Raw genomic sequence first — 23766 nt, 5'->3', positions numbered from 1 at the left:
AGACTTACCATTACTAGACACTGGAAAAAAGACTTAGCCCCTTCTCTAAAAGAAGTAATTGAGCTAGTCCAGACCCACTTCGTCTATGAGAAAGCTTTAGCTTACCTAAATGATAGAATTACCAAATATGACAAAGCTTGGAAACCCTGGTCCGACTGGTTCAGAACTGTAACCTAAGATATTATCATGTTTAATCTTTTCTTAGATACTCGAAAATTATTATTTCGTGGAACTAGTAGGATTGTTAGGATTTATTCAATATTTCCTTTTTTCTCTTTGTTAAACTTTACCGCAATACCTATACTGTGATATTGTGTAGCTTTTCACTGTCCTATTGTTGTTTTTTTTTTTAGTTGTAACTATATTTGTAAAACCAAATACAAATTATGGGAAAAAAAATACAAGTCCTTAGAAATGATCTATTAAAAAAATAATTTCATTGAAATAAATAAAATAAATGCACATATTTTTGTAGGTAAATAATGTGCATTTATTTTTTCTAATGAGCCTGCAGATCATTGGAGCAATCTCAGAACGCTCAGGATAGCTGTCTGCCCATAACTCGTAGAGAGCAGGAAGATCAGTGACCTGTGAGGTGCCCACCAGCGCCCTAGTAGTTTATTGAGATCTACAAGCCGTCAGCTGCAATGGCTGATGGCATTTGTAACCTATCCATTCACAGGAAACTGTGAGTGAATGATGTGGCCTTGTGTGCTGTCAAACTGTGACAGCAGGTGCAGGGAGAGGATCCTCCGTCCGTTGTCACAAAGAGGTGCAGAGGGTCACATTGGAGGAGAGGGTGCAGATACTGGAACATTACATGAGAACTGGACTCGATACTCCCCGGCTCAGCTATTGGGACAAAGCTACTTGAGAAGTTCTTGCAGCCGTCCATGACACCTTTTAGTCAAACATCTAAAAGGTAAGATAATTTTTTTTAATTTATTTTAGGTGTGCTGTGGGAATATGAACACATAACAAACATTAAGTAAGGGTTTTTCAAAATTGATAGCAAAGTGGAAATACTCTTTATGTAGCAGAATCTCTGCTGTGACATTTCTTCTGGCAAGGAACTGGTGTCACAGTAGAAAAAGGAAAAGATGTGGATTTCCAATGTAGAATCATATGGGAGCTAATATCAGAATTATGAAATCCAGTACCAGCTGAGATTGGAGCCCCTGGGAATGTCATTTTAAGGAGAATTGCTTCTCTAATCTCAGGACAGAAGAAAAGGAATTGGTGATGTCTATTTTAACAGCCCATTCCTGCTTGTGAAAAAATGGTCATATACATTGCAGTTTACTGCTGACATTTAAAAATGTACAAATTTCTTGCCAGCTTTTAAAGAGCAGTTTCGTGCAAAAGCTGAAACCGGTAAGTGACTTACTAATGCAGTTCAGCAAAAATGGCACCAGTTCTAAAATGTGAAAGTTCACTCAATTTAGATTTATTTGTAAATAAATTATTATACACCATTTCCTTAACTTTTTACTTTCCTTTGAAGGCATACCTTTTATCAGAAAATACATTAGCGAAGGACACATCCCTGCCATAACAACCTCCCCTTCCTCCCTGATTACACAGCCATGAAGAATTAAAGGCTCCCAAACATAGGTTACGTGTGCTTTCTGTATTCTTGTGATCATTGCAGTAAATTTTAAATACCTGGTAAACCTGCCAGGACTTCTCAGTCATAGTGACAATGTTCCACTGACTCACCTTACCTCAGCAGCTTTCCACCCATCTGCGCATGCTCAGACTTTCTCTCCCAAACAGTTGTGCATTCCCCTGTTTTCCTCATTTCATACATCCCCATGTGACAGACAGAAAAGCTTGGTGGGGAGGATTCAGCAAGACACGTGTTACTTTGTTACCATAGACCCCTCCACCCATAGATCAGACTGTGAAGTGATCCAGCTGGGTGATTATTTCCCCAGGCAAGCAGTGATGTCAGCAAGACAGATGACATGCTGAACCCTAGCCCCGCCCACAGGTTGGACTGTGCAGTGCAGAGAATAAAGAGATCATGTAGCCTAACTAAAGATTTAGGCAAGCAATAGATGATTCCATTTTCTTTCCATCCAAGAACTGGAATAGTTGCATTGCTGTATATAGTTCAATAGTTACATAGTCTGGTTGAAAAAAGACACAAGTCCATCTAGTTCAACCAATAAAAAGGGGAAAAATATACACAATCCTATACCCACAGTTGATCGAAAGGAAGGCAAAACCCCCTCCCAGCAAAGTATGATCCAATTTGCTTCAGCGGGGGAAACAAATTCTTCTCTGATCTCCCAAGAACAAGCCGATATTCCCTGGATCAACTTTACCTATAAATATTAGTATCCAGTTATATTATGTGCATTTAGGAAAGCATTCAGGCCTTTTTTAACCGTTTCCATACCGGGCACTTTTACCCCCTTCCTGCCCACGCCATTTTTGAGCTCACACCTTGAGTGACAATTGCGCGGTCATACAACATTGTACCCAAACTAAAATTTTTTAATTTTCTTCACACAACTAGAGCTTTCTTTTGGTGGTATTTAATCACCGCCAGGGTTTTTATTTTTTGCTAAATTAACAAAAAAGGCCGAAAATTTTGAAAAAAAAACCATGTTTTTCTTTGTTTCTGTTATAAACGTTTGCAAATAAATAATTGTTCTTCATAAATGTAGGCCAAGATGTATTCTACTACATGTCTTTGGTGAAAATTACCCAAATTAGGATGTATTTTTTAGTTTGTAGGAAAGTTATAGAGTTCACAAACTATGGTATAGATCTGAATATTGATCAATCCTGAAGTACTGACAGCCAATCTCATTTCTTGAGGTCCAAGAATGTCAGAACAGTACAGATATCCCCCAAATGACCCCTTTTTGCAAAGTAGACAGTCCGACGTACTTCATAAGAGGAATGGCGATTTTTTTGAAGTATTTTTTTGTCATAATTTTTCGGAAAATGAAAAAATAAAAAAAAATATTTTCACTATTTTTTTTACATACTGTCACCAGTGCAGTACAGCGTCATCATATAACTGGCATTGCAGTGATCAGGGACACTGACTGGTGACAGTATGAAAAAAATATATATAATTTTTTTTTCTTTTTTTTTAAATTTTTATTTTTTATTAAAATTTTTTTCTTTTTTTTACAATTTTTTTCATATTTCACTATTACCAAAGTAGTACAATGTTACCATAGTAACATTGTACAACTTTGGGGAAGTGATCAGTATTTTTTTTTTTTTTTTACACAATTTGCTTATAGCAAAGAATTACTTTGCTATAAGCAAGCATTTACCTGAATGACATTGATTCATACAGGGTTTTTCTTTTTGTTCTTTTTTGGTTTTTTTTTGTGCTTAGCCGTGATTTGGCCACGGCTAATCACATGACACAGCTGGGCTGTGATTGGCCCAGCTTGTGCATGTGATAGCTGTGACCAATCACAGCTACACACTAGTATACAATGGATGGCATGAATGAAGCCATCCATTGTATACAACTGTAATGTGACCTGCTGTGATTGGTCACAGCAGGTCACATGGTATCGGCAATGGGGCCGGTACTCAGATCTGTCATCGGCCGTGTCCGAGGTACACGGCTGGTGACAGAATGCGCCGCTGCGCGGCTCTGCAGGCGCACAAACCATATGGCGTCCACCCGGAACGCTAATGGATTTTGTACGCCGCCATTCGGCCATTGGCTGGGCGGCTAATAGTTAAAGCAATCTACTAAGCTGGCCAGAAGAGGCTCTTGAGAAGGTTTATTCCACATTTTCATTGTTCTTACTGTGAAGAAACCTTTTCATATGTGCAGATTAAATCTTTTTTCCCTTGTCCTCTGTGATGACCTTAAAGTGAATAACTGTATACCAAGTTCACTATATGGACCACTTATGTATTTATACATGTTGATCATATCCCCTTTAATCTCCTCTTCTCAAGACAGAATACATTAGGTTCCTCTAATCTTTCCTCATAGCTGAGCTCCTTCATGCCTCATATTGGTTTGGTTGCCCTTCTCTGCACTTTCTCCAGTTACCCGATATTCTTTTTGTGAATTGGTGCCCAAAACTGAACAGCATATTCCAGATGAGGTCTTACTAATGATTTGTATAGGGGCAAAATTATATCTCTCTCTATGGAGTCTATACCTCTCAATACAAGAGAGGATTTTACTCGCTTTGGAAACCACAGCTTGGCATTGCATGCTATTATTAAGTTTATGATCTACCAGAACACCCAAATCCTTATCTACCATTGACTCCACCAGTTACACTCCCCCTAGTATGTAAGATGCATGCATATTCTTAGCCCCCAAGTACATAACTTTACATTTATCAACATTGGACCTTATTTACTACATAGTTTAACAGCACATTGAGGTTGGCTTGTAAGTTGGAGACATCCTATAAGGATGTTCCACTGCATAGCTTGGTGTCATCTGAAGTGGTACTTTTATTCCCAGGTCCTATATTATTTATAAATATATTTAAAAACTAAGGGTCTGAACACTGAACTCTAGGGTACCCCGCTAACAACCCTGTACCATTCAAAATATGAATTATTAACCTCTACTCTCTGAATATGGACTGTTTCTACAAACATTTGTGAAAGAATGGGTCACTTTCAGGAGCTCAGTGAATTCAAGCATTGCACCGTGATAGGTTGCCACCTGTGCAATAAGTCCATCCATGAAATTTCCTTCCTACTAAATATTCCACGATCAACTCTTAGTGGTATTATAGCAACTGGGAGCAACAGCACCTCAGCCACGAAATGGAAGGCCGTGTAAAATGATAGAGTGGGTTCACTACATGCTGAAGTGCACAGTGCGCAGAAATCCTCAGCTGTCTGCAGAGTCAATAGCTAAAGACCTCCTAACTTCATGTGGCCTTCAGATTAGCACATTAACAGTGTGTAGAGAGCTTCATATAATAGGTTTCCATGGCCGACCAGCTGCATCCAAGCCGTACATCAAGTGCAATGCAAAGCGTCGGGTGCAGTGGTGTAAAGCACACTGCCACTGGACTCTAGAGCAGCGGAGACGTGTTCTCTGGAGTGATGAATGGGGTTGTTTTTCCAGGCTTTGGGCTTGGCCCCTTAGTTCCAGTGAAGGGAACTCTTGAGGCATCAGCATACCAAGACATTATGGACAATTTCATGCTCCCAACTTTGTGGTAACAGTTTGGGGATGGTCCCTTTCTATTCCAACATGACTGCACACCAGTGCACAAAGCAAGGTCCATATAGACATGGATGAGCAAGTCTGGAGTGGAGGAACCTACTGCGAAATGTAGTGTATTCACACAATAAAGGGGTCCCAATAGAGGACAAAAACTGTGGCTTGAAGCTAATGGATATAACAATCGTTACTGAAAATATCAGAGCTATCAAAGAGCGGTTACCCCTTCACCCAACACAATTAAAAATTGTGTTAAATATAAAAACCAGCCACGGCCACAGGAGTGACAACGTGAAAGAAGTTAGTTTTGAAATCTTTGCTATTTATTAAAAATATAAAAAGAAAAAAACACATGTACGTAAATATTCACAGCCTTTGCTCAATACTTTGTTGAAGCACCTTTAGCACCAATTACAGCCTCAAATTGTTTTGAGTATAATGCTACAAGCTTGGCGCACCTATTTTTGGGCAATTTCTCCCACTCTTCTTTGCAGTACCTCTCAAGCTCCATCAGGCTGGATGGGGAGCGTCGGTGCACAGCTATTTTCAGATCTCTCCAGAGATGTTCAATTGGGTTCATGTCTGTGCTCAGGCTGGGCCACTCCAGGACATTCACAGAGTTGGCCCGTAGCCACTCCTTTGTTATGTAGTCTGTGTGCTTAGGGTCGCTGTCCTGTTGAAAGATGAACTGTTGCCCCAGTCTAAGGTCCAGAGCGCTCTGGAACAGGTTTTCATCAAGGATGTCTCTATATATTGCTGCATTCATCTTTCCTTCGATCCTGACCAGTCTCCCAGTTCCTGCCGCTGAAAAACATCCCCACAGCATGATGCTGCCACTACTGTGCTTCATTGTAGGGGATGGTATTGGCCAGGTGGTGAATGGTGCCTGGTTTTCACCAGACATGACGCTTGGCATTCAGGCCAAAGAGTGACTCCCGCTGGACTCATCCACAATGCACTTGCAGTTTGAATGAGACCAGAGCGTTTTGTTTCTCATGGTCTGCGAGTCCCTCAGGTGCCTTTTGGCAACTCCAGGTGGGCTGCCATTTGCCTTTTACTGAGAAGTGGCTTCCATCTGGCCACTCTACCATACAGGCATGATTGGTGGAGTGCTGCAGAGATGTTCTTCTGGAAGGCGCTCCTCTCCCCACAGCTTGAGCTCTTTCTGAGTGTCCATCGGGTTTTTGGTTACCTCCCTGGCTAAGTCCCTTCTCCTTCGATTGCTCATTTTGGCCAGGTGGCAAATTCTAGGAAGATTCCTGCTAGTTTTAAACTTCTTCCATTTTCGAATGATGGAGGCCACTGTGCTCATTGGGACCTTCAATGCTGCAGAAATTGTTCTGTACCCTTCCCCAGATCTGTGACTTGATACAATCCTGTCTTGGAGGTCTACGGACAATTACTCCAGCTTCCAATGGCATCATAACATGGGTCAAAACAAAGGCCATATAGTGTAGTATGTCTTTATAAAATGATCTGTTTATTAGAAATGTGCTTACAAGCAAAGGCAAAAAAATAGCATATCTCCTCAGCAAAGTGACAGCATATACCCTCAGTATCAACTTTCGGCATACAAAACCTCATCCAAGATGGCTGCTCCGTAGCTTCCGGTTTGCATCTATGTCCAATGTCATGTCCTTGACGTGTTTCGTCACTTGGCGACGTCTTCATCTTAGATGAGGTTTTGTATGCCGAACGCTGATACTGAGGGGATATGCTGTCACTTTGCTGAGAAGATATGCTATTTTATTGCCTTTGCTGGTAAGCACATTTCTAATAGATCATTTTATAAAGACATACTACTCTATATGGCCTTTGTCTTGACCCATGTTATGATGCCATTGGGAGCTAGAGTATTGCTGGATGAGAGGAGCCATTTATAACTTATGCTAGTGGATTGTGCAGTTCTGTAAGGTGCATGGTTTTGAAGGTGGTGGCGAGTTTATTCATGTCGCACTGGTGTTTCTGAAAGGGGGAGCACATATTATGTTATAAAGGATATTACACTATAATACGTTCTCTTGGGAAGTATTCTTCATGGAGGGAAAGACGCATTTGATTAGGAGTTGTGGAAGTTTGCTGATGGATTGTGTTATAAGGCTATGCACAAGTATATATAGGGTAAAAGTATGAATTACAGCTGCACAGAAGTGGACACTTGGAGTTTTGAACACATTTTACGCTGAGTTTGATAACTTACTTTAGATGTTAGTGAAATAGGGTTAACGCACTGTATAGTTTTTTTCTTTTTGAGCTACACATGGATAATGAAGGAGTGATTCTATGAAGGTGGACTAATTAGAAGCACAAACTTTTGTTAGTAATTTAAGGATTTCATAGACGCTGAGAAGGACTTTTTTTTTACTTTGGACTTTCGGGGGAGAAAGTGTGACTTTTTGAGTCTAGGGTATATTTTAGAATTTTGTATATTTTAGGGTGAACCGTTTTTTTTTATTCATTGTTTGTAGAATGTTGAGGAAAAAAATGAATTTAATCCATTTTGGAATAAGGCTGTAACATAACAAAATGTGGCAAAAGTTAAGCGCTGTGACTACTTTCTGGATACACTGGGGTTTATTTACTAAAGCTGGAGAGTCCAAAATCAGACTCCCTTCTGCATAGAAACCAATCAGCTTCTAACCTCAGCTTGTTCAATGAAGCTTTGGCAATGAAACCTGGAAGCTGATTGGTTTCTATGCAGAAGGGAGTCTGATTTTGGTCTCTCCAGCTTTAGTAAATAAACCCCACTGTGTCATGCTATAATTGCAGGGATAGAGGTGGTGACAGGACCCGTTTCACTGTAGGACTGTGATAAACAGGGTTTAAATGGAAGCCAGATTGAGGATTAAACAGCAAGAGTATATATTGGTGGTGCAGTACAAGAATTCATGAAATGCAGGTAAATATGACTCGCCAAATGTACGGGCTTCCCAGAGCAGACACAATCCCAAAACCAGCTCTCAATATAGCTACAGCCCAAGTTTGATATAATACTGCTCACCACACCAGGTATGATGATGTCGATGTGCACAGTCCTGGCCTTCCGCCTTGCCTTGCCTCTGTGAACCTCCGTACATGGCTCCAATGCTAATCTCACTGAGGATTAGATGACCCCATCCAAGATGCCTCGTGTGGCGGCATGTTGGATAAGCCGCATAGTACAGCCCGGGACGCAGGCGTACTGACGCCATGATGTTAACGCATTTAGTCCACTGAGTCACGTGGGCTTCTTCAGGATAATTTGGCCTTGATGGCATTTGTTAGGTCTAGATACCCTAAACACTAATCACTTCGATCCAAAAAAGAATTTTCTATTAGCTAAAAGGATAGAGGTTCAGATAAACTCTATCACGCTGGGATGGAGCAGAATCAGGAAATACTCAAATAATTATTAGATGGTATAGATAATTATGGAAATAAGGGATAATAATGCACTTTAGAGCTCCAGGAAGACCTGTAGGCTCAATTCTATACTGAGCCCTTTTGGTGCCAAAGAGCCCAGGGTAAAGATCCACTCCTTCTCTTTTCGCAGCAGCACATCTACAATTAGAGATATTCAATGCATAAATTGTCTTGACCTTAAGTTCCTTAAGCGATGAATTATGGTATTTAGCAAAATGTTGCGCAATCAGAGTTTTATCATGTTTATTAATACTAATGCTTCCAAGGTGTTCACTGATACGGACCCTCAGTTGGCGTTTGGTTTTACATTTGAGTATATATGATACTCGTGTTGTTGCACAGCTCATAAATTGTTTAATATGATACACCTGGTGGTCTGCATCGGTGAAACAATCAGTGCGATCAATATATTTGCAGATGTTGCATCGTCCACAAGGGAACAAACCTTTTAAAGAGGGTAATCCAGTCAACCAATTTTTAACAGGTGCTCGTGTGAACTCAGACTGCACCAAGCTGTCTCTTAAATTCGTGGCTTTCTTGGGAACCATCAGGTGTTTAGGTCCCACAATTTCAGACAGCTCAGATGACTGTGTTAAAATATGTCAATGCTTGGCTAGTATAGCCTGTACCTCCTCCCACTGAGCTCCAAAGCTGGTAATGTGCACAGGAGGTGTATATTGGGTGGTCAGGTCCTCAACCTGCACATCCAAGAGTTCTTCTTGTTTCAACAGCAAGGCCTTTTTACAGGACCATCTAATTGTTCCATGGGAGTACCCCTTTTCAAGCCTATAGTCGTCCTGACTGGAAGAGTTCCTGCGGATCCACATTAATTGTCCAGATCAGGGTCCCCCTGATCTGGCAATAATAACCTCTTAGAAATTGAGAAGTTATTCCTGAGGACAAAATAAAGTAGCTACAATATGAGCTCATTTTGTGCCCCCATACCAGTATAGCTCACTTCCAAGCAGTGAGCCATCACACCAATCCCCCACTGATGGAGGATAGAGGTATAAAGGAATTCAACGTCAATACAAAGAAGTATGACCCCCGTCAAGACTTCCACCTGTGCTATCTTCATTAAAGCTAAATCCTTGACATATGAGGGTAGCACCACAACCATATCCTTAATAAGAGCATCCAAATATTTGCCGGTATGTTCCAAAGGTCCCCTTATGGCTGATATATAATGGGCCTTCCCGGTGGGTTTTTCAAATTCTTGTGTACCTTTTGGGATGATTTATATATTATATTATATAAAGTTGTAATCATTAACTCTTAGGTAACCCCACTCTGTTTTGGGTGATGAGGCCAGCCTCTTTTGCCAGCAATAGTTTTATGGTTCAAGGAGACAACCAGTGAAGGAAAGGGATTAACCCTTCATTTAGTATATGTAGATGAATCCTCTAGTTGTCCCCTAGCTTCAGACTCATAAGCACTCTGTAAGGGGATTCCTGTACGGCAACTGGCTAATAGAAATAAGCATAGGCTCAAGCATGCGTGCAAGAATGCGCGCACACGGGTGCACACACGCGGGAGCGTGCTCACTGTTTCTGGTGCTAGACAGGCTATTTAAAGGAAGTTCTTACTCTCTGTCAGTGCTGACTGGTCTTCAGCTAACTTCCTGTTTCCTGCTGTATCCTGTGTGTATCAGTTACTGACCCGGCTTGCCATTGACTTGTTCTTGGATCCTGTTTATGCTTCTCACGGTTTCTGATCCTGGCTTCCTCCTGACCACGTCCCTGTCTGATGTTTCGGTACCTCATCACCTGCTCGTTGCTGACCCTGGCTATTACTCTGATTACGCTTCTGATTCCAGTTTTGGCTCTACAGTGCCGAGTGCCTGTCCTGTCTGTCATTACATCAGCTCCAGTTGTTACGGTGTGCTCTGGCCTCACGCTTATCAGACGTTCCGGCAAGCCACGTACACAGATCTTGCAGTTCCAGTGGAGTGCGTCTTTAACCCCAGCTGGCCATCCCGGCATCAACTCTGTTCCTGACTGGATGCCCATCACTAGCCACAAGTTCCACAATCAAGATCCACAGGCACTCGTGTTCCTCCTGTCCCTCGGCACCATCTGTTTCACCTTCAGTGGGGCCTGGGTTGGAGATACGAGAGGCTCACCTCATCAATTCAGACTTCTATCAGGTACGTGACACACTCTCTGACAGCAAGACACTGTTGCCCCCTTTATCGCTCGGTTTAATTACTAGGTTGGATGCTTTCCTGAGCTCTTTCAGGGCCACCCTCTCATCCAATGAAAAGTTATCTGTCTCCGTTTGTTTCCAGTGCATATTAGATAAATCCTGCTGGACTAGGTCCAGGAAAACTTCCAACCAGCGATTTATTTTATTTTTGTTTCGAATCTGGGGCATTTTAGTCGATCTTATGGTTGGACCCGCCTGTCTTTTGCAGGGTTCACTCAATTCTTATACCATATCTATTTCAAATGAATCTTCCCCATCAGTGAGATCCGGTCCTCAATGGCCTGTTGTTCACAGTCCTTCGTCCTCCTCTCTACTTCCCTCCACATGTCTCCCAGAATGAATCAACCTATATTATACTCTTTTGAGGAAAAGATTAATATCTTTATAAACCTCAAAATGGCTCATCACATTCATGGGTGAAAAGGACAGGCCTCTATACAGTAACTTGGGGTGTCTGTCCTTTAATTCAAACTGGGAGAGATTAATGACTGTTATGTCTGAGTTCACCATGTGGGGGATCTACCTCATAACTAAGAATACTTATTTTTGTTTCTGACTTCTGGTCACCGTTTTGCACTCTCCCCCAGAGGTCCCTTTTCCTTTCCTCTTTCGTCTCCGCCGCCTACGTGTCTTCCCCTTTCTCCTGGCTTGAGTATTCCTCTGATTGGGGTAGTGCCCTCTATAGAAGAGGGGTTGTGCTCTAAAAAAAAAAAACTTACACTTAGATTCCTCCTTATCACTATCGGACAAGGGGGGGTCTACCTCATCCTGGTGTATATGAACAGTGGTGGTGTTGCTGAGATCCACGTTTCCCTCGATGGTTAAATAAATCAGATATTTCCTCACTCGCCCAATCAACCAAATCCCTTTTGTTCTTGGATTGTTTTGTAATTCGCAAGTGCCTCTGAACCTTTTCAATCTCCTTCTTCAAAATCTCATGGAGTCTAAGGAAATCAGGTTTTTCTTTATGGGGTTCCAATAACCTAATGCTTTCAACTGTTTGGGACTTTAATTCGGCTAGTTGAAGATTTTCTTCCTCAACAATAAGCCGCATTACCGCTAAGCCATGATTAATACATTGTTGTTTCCATTTATCTAAAAATCTTTGAGTGTGTAGATGTTCAGCCCGTATCACACTCTGCCTAAGGCCTCTTGGGATAATGCCGTTTGTTATATATGACTCCAAGGACAAAATATCCCATTTTCAGTTTAGATATTTGTTAATTTTTTATGCTGTTTAAAGAGTCCTTTAATTACATCCCGATGAGGGGGGACATTATCCTTGAGATTCCTGGGAGAAGGCTGTTCTGATTTCTTCTTGACTGGCCTGTGCAGAGTCCTGACCTCAACCCAGTTAGAAGACTTTTGGGAGGAATTAGAGCGGAGACTACGAGCCAGGTCTTCTCGCCCGACATCAGTGCCTGACCTCACAATTGCGCTTCTGGAAGAATGGTCAAACATTCCCATAGACACACTCCTAAACCTTGTTGACAGCCTTCCCAGAAGAGTTGAAGCTGTTATAGCTGCAAAGGGTGGGACAACTCAATATTGAACCCTATAGACGAAGTCTGGGATACCATTAAAGTTCATGCGCATATACATGCAGGCGTTCCAATACTTTTGGCAATATAGTGTATTTTGTACAGACTTTTTTCCCATTTCTGTTCTATGTTCATTGATACCAATATTCCCTCCCATTCTAACTATTGGAGAGCAGCCCTCATCCTTGGAAAATTTGCTCTCTTAGTTGAGTGTTTTCTTGTTTTCAGTATGTGCTTGTTTACAGCTAACATTAAATAAAATCTGGTTATGGTCACTGCTACTCTGTAGTATATGGTTGAATTGTTTAGTGTGATTTTTCACAACCAATCTTTCTTGAAGATGTATACACTTTAATAAAGAATATGCTCAAAATGGTTGAACCCACATGTGATTTTTTTTTTTTTACTTTTTCACCTCTACTTTACACCAGCCTTTTAAAGTAATAAATAAAAAAATTAAAACATTGCACACATATGTGCCCAATGTGCTAACAAAGTCTGTGTACAATGTCTATACAGTTTATGCATAACTGTGATGTGCAAATCCAGGGCGGAGCTTATGCTGATGTCATCACGCATGTTTGGTTGAGTGGTACACTCGCTCATGTGTGTTCTCTTGTTTGCCTTTACTGCAGTGTTTATAAAATAAACAGTTGTGATTTACTATACTACAGTGGCTCCTCTGTTCTTTTCCTCTTTGCTACATTTTATAATTTTGTGATCCTGTTGGGAGTGTGCATTACCTGAGGGCTCTTCAGGTATCCATCAGTGGATGTGGCAGTTGTTTGAGCATGGTTAGACCTTTTTCTTAAAGGTCTTTATATCTGGTAAGGTAATAGCGTTTAATCTATGGTGTTGGAAAACTGAAGCTGGTTCATGGATCTTTTGGAGGGTCTGGATTTGCACATCCTGGTCACAGATAATAGATTCTGCTCAGATTTATTTGTTAGCACATTTGTATACACAATTTTTTATTATTGTTTTTTAATATTGAACTTTATTTTAATTTTTCACAGCGCAACAAAAATAACTTTAATTTGTTATCTTGTATTCTGACAATTTTGAGTGCTGTTGTTGTGTATATACTCATTTATTGACGTTTTTGTCATTTTATTTTTATTTTCTTTGAGCACCAAGCGCAGATTTTTAAAATTTTAATAAATACAATATTTTAGAGCCTGGATGAAAGGTTTTTAGTGTAATATAACATTTGGGATAGATAAAGTGATACTGTGGTCAGTGTTTTGGGGACCGGCCAGTAAACCAAAAAAGGTAATTGTTTAAGGAACAGGGAAGAGGACTATACTTGCTATGTAACTCCAATGGATGTTAAAAAACACACGAAAAAAAAAAAATATATATATTTTTATTTTACATTTATTTTTTTTTTTTTCTCTCTCGTTAAGTAGAGTATTCTACATAGGGATCGATACATTAGACCAAAAAAAGTGACAGAGGGATATAGTTTCACATAAGAATGCTTCCTTCCAATGATAGACAGCTGGGATCTATGTTAAGTAAGCATTTCACCATATGTTCATTCACAATGCCATTTTTAGTTTTGATTGGCGTTATATTTAGAATAACATCTGACACACTTATGTCCGTTGACACAGTTTTTATATACTGCCATGGTAGGTTAAGTAGGGGTCTTTTTTCTTTTCAGGTTATTAGACAGGATATTTTACATATTATAGTTTTTGCATCTTAAATGTTTGCATTGCTGATAAGCTCTTGAAACTTTTGCTTCAGTGTTGCCAGAAAATGTATTGGCAAGCAGTTCCTTTCTTCATACTGTTTAGGAATCCCATATGTAGCTATGAGTAGTGCACTACCAGCTTAAACCTGTTTTCAGGGTTTTTCTTTTTTTTTTTTTCAAGGTCCTGGTTGGTGTAAACAGACATCATGTGGCCAGTGAAAAACATTCCTGTGATCACATATGTGTACTCATGTGAATAGTAACTTACATTTACACAGGAAATGTTGTCCGAACTCCTAGTAATCAGCTACATAGTTTAAGGCACATATATTGTATGTTGGCAGCTTTATTATTCGAAATTATTTGAATTTCTGCAACTGAGTGGGGTGTTGAGAAAGGCCACAGTGTTATCGGGTGATAAACTGCAACATGAATGGAATACTAACAGGTTGGTGCCTTTTTACAACTGTGCATGCACAATAATGTCCATGTTAACAGAAAAATGGTAGTGGTGACTCGGGAATGCCTTGTAGCTACATTATCACTGCGATATTGCTGATGTCATTTTGTTACTGTGCATATGTGATATTATCTATACAGCCCATCCACTTTATTACTATGCAACTTCAGCGCTATAATAGCTCCATTACCTGCTGCTACCATGCATGTGGCCGTTAATATTGTCCTAATGCACGGGATATGTGTTTTGCTGGTTTCCTGCCATTACAACAGAATCCGACCACCTTCATTTAGAAGACCAAAATTGTATTCTTTCTTTGCCTCTCAAATGAAAATTTTCACTTAAAATTCTTCAGCTTTTGCTATTCTCACCTATAATATTGAACATTCTCCATTACTATTTTCACCATCAGGCCTGTTTCACATGAGCTTCAGCTTTTATAAGTGTGGTGTGAACAGCAAGCTTTGACAAAGCATTTGCAGAGTTTTCAGTAAGCTTTGTTGAAGCTTTTTTAAAGTACTATTCAGCTCCCATTTGTAAATGTTGAACACAGATCCTAATGGGAGTGTTGATTGCCAGTTTAAGCAAGCTTCTAACAAGTTTCAGCAGGCTTTCAACAAGCTTCAAGCAGTGCTGCAGCCTGCTATCAGCTTGTTTAAAGCGGCAGTCAGCACTCCCATTAGGTTCTGTGTTCAGGTTTTACAAACTGGAGCTAAATTGTACTTTAAAAGCTTCAACAACAATTCAAAAACAGCTTCAGCTTGCTGAAAGCTTTGAAAATGCTTTATTAAAGTTTGCCGTTCACACTACACTTATACAAGTTTGTAGTCCATGTGAAGCAGGTCATACATCTCTATAGGAACCTTAAAGTGGTTCTAAACGATGAAGGTTTTATACCCAGGTCTCTCCATCCTGCTGCTGTCAATCACAGCCAGTGAGGAGGGGACAGGGCCGATCTGCAAAATTTGTGTCCTATAGACACAAAGAGGTGTCTCGGGAGCGAGCACGCATGGGTGCCCCTAGAACAAGTAGTTTGTTGTGGGGGCACTCAGCAGGGAGGACAGGCCAAGAGCACCAGCAGGGACCCCAATAAGAGAGGGATCAGGGCTGCTCTGTGTAAAACCATTGCACAGAGCAGTTAAGTATGACATGTTTGTTGTTTAAAAAAAAAAATGAACCTTTAACATCACTTTAAACTCGGGGGAAACCTAAAGCACCATTTGTATGCCCTGTTTTCCCATTTTATAATAACTGCAGTATTTATAAATATCAATATATCATTTGCGAGCTGCTATGGTGAAACCTATATATACTCCTGTGGTCTCTAAACATATAAAATAGTGACCCTTATATCAAGAAATACCAGCAGCTATGCACCACATATGATTCTCATACTCCGCAAACTAAACTTACCTTAGACCAGTGATTCTCAACCTTCCTAATGCTGCGACCCTTTAATACACTTCCTCTTGTTGTGGGGACCCCCAACCATAAAATTATATTTGTTGCCACTTCATAACTACAGCAGCTCTTCTCATTCCCGCCATACAAGGCGTCACACCTCCCCCATCCCCACCACACAGAGCAGCCAGCTCTCTTCACACATGGCCCGCTCTCACCTCCACCATTATGGATCCGCTCTCCCCCTCCTCCTCCACCCAGTCCCCAGCTAGCCGGCTCGCTGACAGAGGCCACGCCCAATCTGAGGACGTCAAAACTTTTTCACTGGCGCTTCCCGTTGACACATCACTTTGTCTGGTTGTTCAAGTTCAATCCCGATAAGCCCTGCCCGCATTTAGAGCTGGGGATGATGTCGCCGCTCAGCGATGATTGGGTGAGCAGTGCAGACAATGGGCGTGGCGGAAGTTGTGGGAGATGATAGGCTGGGGCAGAGGGGTCATGTGTCATCACTGCTGACTGTTCTCTTACTCGTATGTGGGCGTATCTACATGTGGGCGGACCCGCCTGGAGACTGATAGCGGAGCGGTGTCTCAGTTCCTAAGACCAATCGGAAATATGTGTTTTCCAATGATCTTAGGCGACCCCTGTGAAAGGGCCGTTCGACCCCCAAAGGGGTCGCAACCCACAGGTTGAGAACCGCTGCCTTAAACAATGCTTCACTAGTGTATCCATAAACCAAACCTCCCCCCAGTCCTATATAGACCAAAATATAAAACAATCAGTGACTGTATAAAATGAAAAAGTTAAAAAAATATGTCCATATTCATATACAAATATCATGACGCATACACTGAAACCGTTCTTCAAGTGATAATGTGCCAGATACAATTTTCACCTCTGTGCTCCGGCAACCAAACACAGCCACCAGGTGTTCTTTCACCTCAACATTTTGACCTCCCACTTAGTGTTCGGTCATATAATGCATGTGTCCCTTTAAATGGACTATGGTCAACACTCTCGGGATGCCCAGTGATAGTTCCCCAAAGCCTTATGCTCTCCTTCTCCTTTTCTGCTCAACACCATGCAAATGAGAATGCTAAAATAGTGATTTATCCTTTAAAACATTTAGTGCCTGCCAAGAACAGCTAAAATTACACTTGCATTATATGGGTGCTAGATCACACTGAAATATATCCAGCCTTATTTGTAGATATAGAAACATTATGCAATAGCGCTATGAAAATATCCACACTTGCCGTATCAGGCTCAAGCATTGTGACGTCATCCAAACCCCACCCCAACGCGTTTCAATACAAGGCACGCAACTTCCTAAGGGTGAATGATTGGACTGTGTGCCACTTTCACACTGAACCCAGACGGTGACTATACAGTTATTCACTTCAACAGCAAGAGCCCCTGAGGAAGTAGCATGCCCTGTGACGAAAGGCTTGGATGATGTCACAATGCTTGATTCCGATACAGAAAGTGTGGATATTCTCATTAGTAGGAGGTCAAAATGTTGAGGCAGGAGCACACCTGGTGGCGGTGCAACACAGTGTAATTGATGGAGCACGGAGCTGGACATTGTATCTGGTACATTATCACTTTTGAAGAACTGTTTCAGTTTATGCTTCATGATATATTTGTGTATGAATATGGACACATAACCGTATGATTTCTGCCATGCACAGTAAAAAGAAATTTAGCATTTTTAGTTTATACATAATGTTGGTTAATTTCTGTGACAGAGCTGCAATCAGTCGGTGTGGAAGCCTCTGGACTTCATCTCTTATGTAATGGGGCCTCTTAAAATCTATGCTCGCCTGTATGCTTTTTCTGTTTCAAACTGCTTCTTAGATACTTTCTAAGGCAATAGTATTAATATGTGTTTGTAGGTGGACATATTCAAAGGTGATGAGAAAAAGAGGTGCCTTTGGGGTGTATTTATTACATCTTGAATGATTGTACACCAATTCATTGTAAAGTACATTCAATGACTTGACGAATGTTGTTGGCATTTTGTTTGCTTTTAACATTTGATTTCTCAAACAAAAACACATTAGAAGTTTGTTCGTTTAAGGAAAAATTTCCATCCTTCTTTTTTTCATCATTGCAGTCAAAAGGGTACTGTATGTTGATTTGACCCCACGAGCGTTTAGAAAATTGAGCAATGTTCTTTAAAACAAAAAAACTCAAATTCTACTAGTTTATGCCCAGCTTAAGTTTATACTGATAATACTTAAAGTTCTCTTTATATTAAGATGTGAATAATGTCCTGGTCAGTGGATCTGAGAGGGGAATGGGTACCGGGGCTGCTTAGAGAAGTCACAGGAATCCTCCTTGAAATTGCACATTCTGATTTACATTTTAAATATAACCAAGTGAGAAAAAAAAGAGAAAAGCCTTGGTGGCACTCAACTCATGTTTACCTAGGATAGATTCGGTGCTTAGAGCAGCCTTTTTCAGCCAGGGTGCCTTCAGGTTTCTTCAGGGGTGACTGGGCAAAATGCCTAAAAATTGCCCAAAAGTTGTATACTAGTCAGCAGGTGGCTCAAGCCTGCCTTTTAGGTACACAAAGCCACAGGTTTTCATTGTGCACCAACACAACTTTCTAACTTCTAACAATGTAAAAAACCAATGATCTCATAAATTGATAAGGACTTCGGGCAACTGCACAGCAACCTTGCTCCCTTTCCCCTCTCCGTCAGCACTGGGGTGAAACTGAGGGAGAAAAAAAACATTGGAATACTAGTCAGTACCAGTGTGCAGAGGTTTATTTGCTTTGAAAGAATAAATCAACACCAAGCCCTGATTCACATCTGTGCGACCCGCAATTTGCACAGGAACTAGAGCCCATTCATTTGAATGGACTCTTGTGCCCCGGGACACACAAGGAAGAAGTCCCTGCACTACTTTGGAAATTGCAGCCCACACGGGAACCGAGGTTTCCAGTACGGTTGCGATTTCCAGTGCTGGCGTCGTGCCATTAGAATTAATGGCACCCAGCTGCGGGTCCCACATTCCTCTGTGTGGGTGGTGCGGTTGCAGGTATTTTTGCGGGTCCAGCAGCGGCACCATGCACATAGATGTGAACATTGGGTGTCCCACATGTGCAGATGTTGCTACGTTCTCTAAAACTATTAATTTAGTTTTTTACATCTTTTAATGGGTGCCTCAAGATTGTGTTGAATGTTAATTAGTGCCTTGAGATTGTGCAGAATTTTAAAGGGTGCCTTGACTGAAAAAAGGTTGAGAAACACTGGCTTAGAGTGTACGTCCAGGCAGATATGAAAAATGAAACAGTTCTTAAAATGTTTTGGTATTAATAGTTGAAGTGTTTTCTGTCCTGATATAACATGTTAAAAATATTTGTTCATCCTGACAGTTCAACTGTGTAAAGATCCCTTCTGTTTAAAGGTGACAATGTTGTATGCAGGCCTATGAATTTTAGATAGCATTATCTTCCTTTGCTGAATGCTACTGTTGCAGGATTACAAGCCTAGGTTGAAGGGGTGGGGGTCAGCCTGTCAGTGCTCAGACCATACGCTGCACACTGCATCAAATTGGTCTGCATGGCTGTCTTTCCAGAAGGAAGCCTCTTCTAAAGATGATGCACAAGAAAGCCCGCAAACAGTTTGCTGAAGACAAGCAGACTGGAACCATGTCCTGTGGTCTGATGAGACCAAGATAAACTTGTTGGGTTCAGATGGTTTCAAGCGTGTGTGGTGGCAACCAGGTGAGGAGTACAAAGACAAGTGTGTCTTGCCTACAGTCAAGCATGGTGGTGGGAGTGTCATGGTCTTGGGCTGCATGAGTGCTGCCGGCACTGGGGAGCTACAGTTCATTAAGGGGAACCATGAATGCCAATGTACTGTGACATACTGAAGCAGAGCATGATCCCCTCCCTTCGAAAACTGGGCCGCAGGGCAGTATTCCAACATAACGACCCCGTACACACCTCCAAGATGACCACTGCCTTGCTAAAGAAGTTGAGGGTAAAGGTGATGGACTGACCAAGCATGTCTTCAGACCTAAACCCTATTGAGCATCTGTGGGGCATCCTCAAACGGAAGGTAGAGGAGCGCAAGGTCTCTAACATCCACCAGCTCCGTGATGTAGTCATGGAGGAGTAGAAGAGGACTCCAGTGGCAATCTGTGAAGCTCTTGTGAACTCCATGCCCAAGAGGGTTAAGGCAGTGCTGGAAAATGATGGCCACACAAAATATTGACACTTTGGGCCCAATTTGGACATTTTCATTTAGGGGTGTACTCACTTTTGTTGCCAGCAGTTTAGACAATAATGGCTGTGTGTTGAGTTATTTTGAGGGGACAGCAAATTTACACTGTTATACAAGCTGTACACTCACTACTTTACATTGTAGCAAAGTGTAATTTCTTCAGTGTTGTCCCATGAAAAGATATAATAAAATATTTGCAAAAATGAGAGGGGTGTACTCACTTCTGTGAGATACTGTAAATGGGGGCAGCACTTTAAATTGTGGGAGGGCTGTAAGGGCTGCTGGAGGTTGTTGTCCACGTGGCATGGTGACATCAGTAGAAGTACCGATGTAGATCTCTTCCTACTGCCTTTGCTAGGAGACTAGAAACCATTGTACCTGGTCACATGATCCCTTTTAAAACAATAAAATAGTATTTTGACTTCTCATTCCAATGTTGTTAACCTAATTATTTATTAATTAAACTGTAGCTGCTTTCTTATTTATACTTTACATTTGCTTATTATAGATTTCAGTACACATTGTAATTCTGAAACCTGTCTACTCTAGTGTGCAAATAGTAAATGGAAACCATACGTGCAAAAACGTCTAACATGATATTCTGGGTTCCTTTAAAATATGTATATTTTTAAGTTCTCTTTTTATTCATCTCAAGAGATGGAACAAGTGGCACAGACAGATCAGTTTAACGGCATGTAGTTGCTGAGCAGCCAGTGTTCTGTATAGCAGACTCACTACCAGGCTGCCCAGGAACACATAATTCTGACTGAATATAATGCAAAACATATTTCCAGGCATTCATGCAGCTTGTTCAACGAATTGCTTCATAGCCTGTGCTTTTAGAGCAGGTATGTGCTAGAGCAGGAATATAAAACTTGTAAGGGGGGTTGTTATTCGCAACTTACTCTATATGTATGACCAGTATTGCACTTGCAGCATTGGTTTCTGAAGGTGCTTATGGCATCTGAACAATCTTTGAAGGCTACCCATAGATCTTTGAGGGCACTTGGTGCAGGCACAAGCAAGCTGCTTTCAATGCAAGCTCTTGGGAGGGCACTGAAGAATGCTCTATATACCTGTAAGCTGGTCTTCTTTGGGGGGAGGATGTAGAATGGGTAGTGGAAGCTACCTTTATCAGCAGAAGGTGCAATGACTTTTTTGTAAAATACCTAGTTAGTCACTCCTCTTGAGTGCCAGCATGTGGCGGCCTTGTCTACGTTAAGACCTTGTCACTTAGAAAAAAAAAAAAAGCAAAACAAAAAGTTAATCTACGAGCAGTTATAGAATGCTGCTGTAAACACTTTGCTAGCCCCCACCTTCCCTCTTCTTCTCCAAACGCACACATATTTCTGCTAGTTTATTACAATGATGGGCTGTCTTGCTGCCCAGTAGGAATGTGCAGGAGTGGGTTGGCAAGCTCTGTCACTACAAGGAAGTGGCTAAGCTTTATTGGTTCATAATAGGCCAGGATTTGGGCTCGCAGAAAGCAATTAAAGCTGCATGTGCTTTATACATGCCTTTTTTCCCCCACTTTTGAGAGGGTTTCCTTGGTGGGTCAGTATGCAACTGTGTACGTTTTGTATTTCAAAGGAATCAGTCAGTATAGTAATGGTAAGCACTATGACTACAGACTTCAGGGCTCACATCCTAATCCTTGCTTCAATATTTAGTAAGTCACTGACCCATAAATTTCATGTGCATGTCAGGTGTCCCAATGTTTATTCAAGTTACTAACTCACCAGATAGGGAAGGAAAAATAAAGATGACAGCTGTAGAGCTTGCACCTTCCAAAACAAGACTGCAATGGCAGCTCTTCTATTTCTTTACAGCTAGGTTTCTTTTTACTGTGCCATTTATTTGAAACTGTCTATTGTAAATGGGTCTCTGCATATGCAGATGGGAAAGATCTGTATACTTGACTTAAATGCATATACTATTTAATTTTTTATTAAAAATTACTGTTTAATACTCAGAACTGATGCTCTATAGTTAGAGTATGTAAACTGCACCAAAGAAGAAAGAAAAATACGCCCCCAGGTGTTTTTAGTCATATCAAGCTAGTATGCACCGCATACTAGCACATTATGACAGACTTACCTGAAACCAAAACCCTCCAGCGGCGTGCTGTCATGGGTCACGACGCTTCCATTTTCACCGGTCTTCCTTCTTGGTTTGTGGGCTTCAGCTGTATAAATAACTGAGCCGCGATTATGTCATGCACGCAGAGTCACGGCATGGCACAGAGCTCTGAAGGAACAGCGCGTGTATGCTGTTCCTTCAGAGCGCGTGTGCCAGTGAAATCATCAGCTGCTGCAAAAGTAAATTTCTCCTAAACAGTGCATGTTTAGGAGACATTCACTTTACCTATAGGTAAGCCTTATTATAGGCTTACCTATAGGTAAAAATCAAAGAAGTGGCTTTGCTACCACTTTAAAGCACTGATATTCATACACAGTAAGCAAAATGGGGGGCTCAGTAAATGTCTGTTCAACTTTTGTCTAATTAATTCAGCCACTCCCTATGATAATCGTTCCTTCCTGCTATTCAATACTAGAATCTCCACTGAAAACTGAAGTTCTGGTATATGCGAGTAAGTTTTAAATAATGTGTTACTCCAACATTTCATATTCCTGAAGACTGTCTGTTGTACCATGTAATTTTGTTAACAAGTATCTTGTTCTCTGTATTGCTTCCTTTTTGTGAAATTCCTGGTGTTCGACCAGTCCCCTCTCCTTCCTATTTCAAAGTTACCACACTAGGCATGAGAGCAAATCATTCCCAGTGTGGTTAGTTTTCTCTCTGGGTGGGGAGAACAGTCTGCCTATAATACGATGATCAGACCTGTGCTGACACGCCTCCCTGCACAGCTATTCACTGGGAATATCAGTGTTCTGCTGTTTCTCCACAATAAAAAAAAACATCTTTTTTAAATGTTTATACACATGTTTGGCCTTGCATTTCTATTTAAACTGTCTAGGCTAGGCCACTCCATGTCGGTTGTTTTACAAGGTAAGGGTTCACATATACTTCAGTTCCAACTTGTAAAATAGCCAAGGTTTAATGGACAGCTTGAGCTTTTGACTGTAGGTACTTCTCAGGGATTGATCTGAAGTCTGCCAGAGGGCAGCTTAAGAACTGGTGTTTCTTTAGAAATGTTTAAGTTCAAGTCGCCTCACTTTAATGTAAATCTATCCTATGAGAAATATGGGGTCAGCCATTGTTGGCCTCTTTTTGGAAGTGTTTGTTACCTGGTTGTTGTGTTAAAACGGAACTCCACACAAAAAACTTCTTTACATGTCCTTGTTGCTGACCGTTAATTCTTTTTGGTTCCCTGTTTGTAAGACTGGTGGCTGCTATGCCTCCTATTCCCCCAGCAATTGGTCTTGCCACATCCCTTCTGTAGTTCTTTCTCCAAGAAGCAGTGATGTAATATTATTATTATACAATATGTAATACAACCTCACTTGCAGTGGTGGGCGGACCAAGGCTCTCAGACACATTCAACATGTACAGGCCTAGTGTACCCACCAACAATCACTACAATTCCTTGTGGTTGATAGGAATTGTAGTCTCCTTTTACTGCAGAGAGAGTGGAGAGGATCTAATGTAATCCCTGCTGTTACACCTCCTCCTTG

At 41.1% G+C, this 23766-nt stretch overlaps 1 protein-coding gene across 1 annotated transcript in view; it reads left to right on the top strand.

Moving 5' to 3' along the window:
• The window catches only part of KLHL2 (kelch like family member 2), a 204647-nt gene that overhangs the window by 109531 nt on the left and 71350 nt on the right, over window positions 1-23766 (top strand). The gene's annotated exons all lie outside the window — the stretch shown is intronic.

The sequence above is a fragment of the Staurois parvus genome, unplaced genomic scaffold, assembly GCF_062004578.1.
Source record: "Staurois parvus isolate SC_StPar_1 unplaced genomic scaffold, SC_StPar_1.0 ptg000090l, whole genome shotgun sequence".
NCBI classification, from domain to species: Eukaryota; Metazoa; Chordata; class Amphibia; order Anura; family Ranidae; genus Staurois; species Staurois parvus.
Note: the sequence above shows the minus strand (reverse complement) of the source record. Positions and strands in the feature narration are given on the sequence as shown.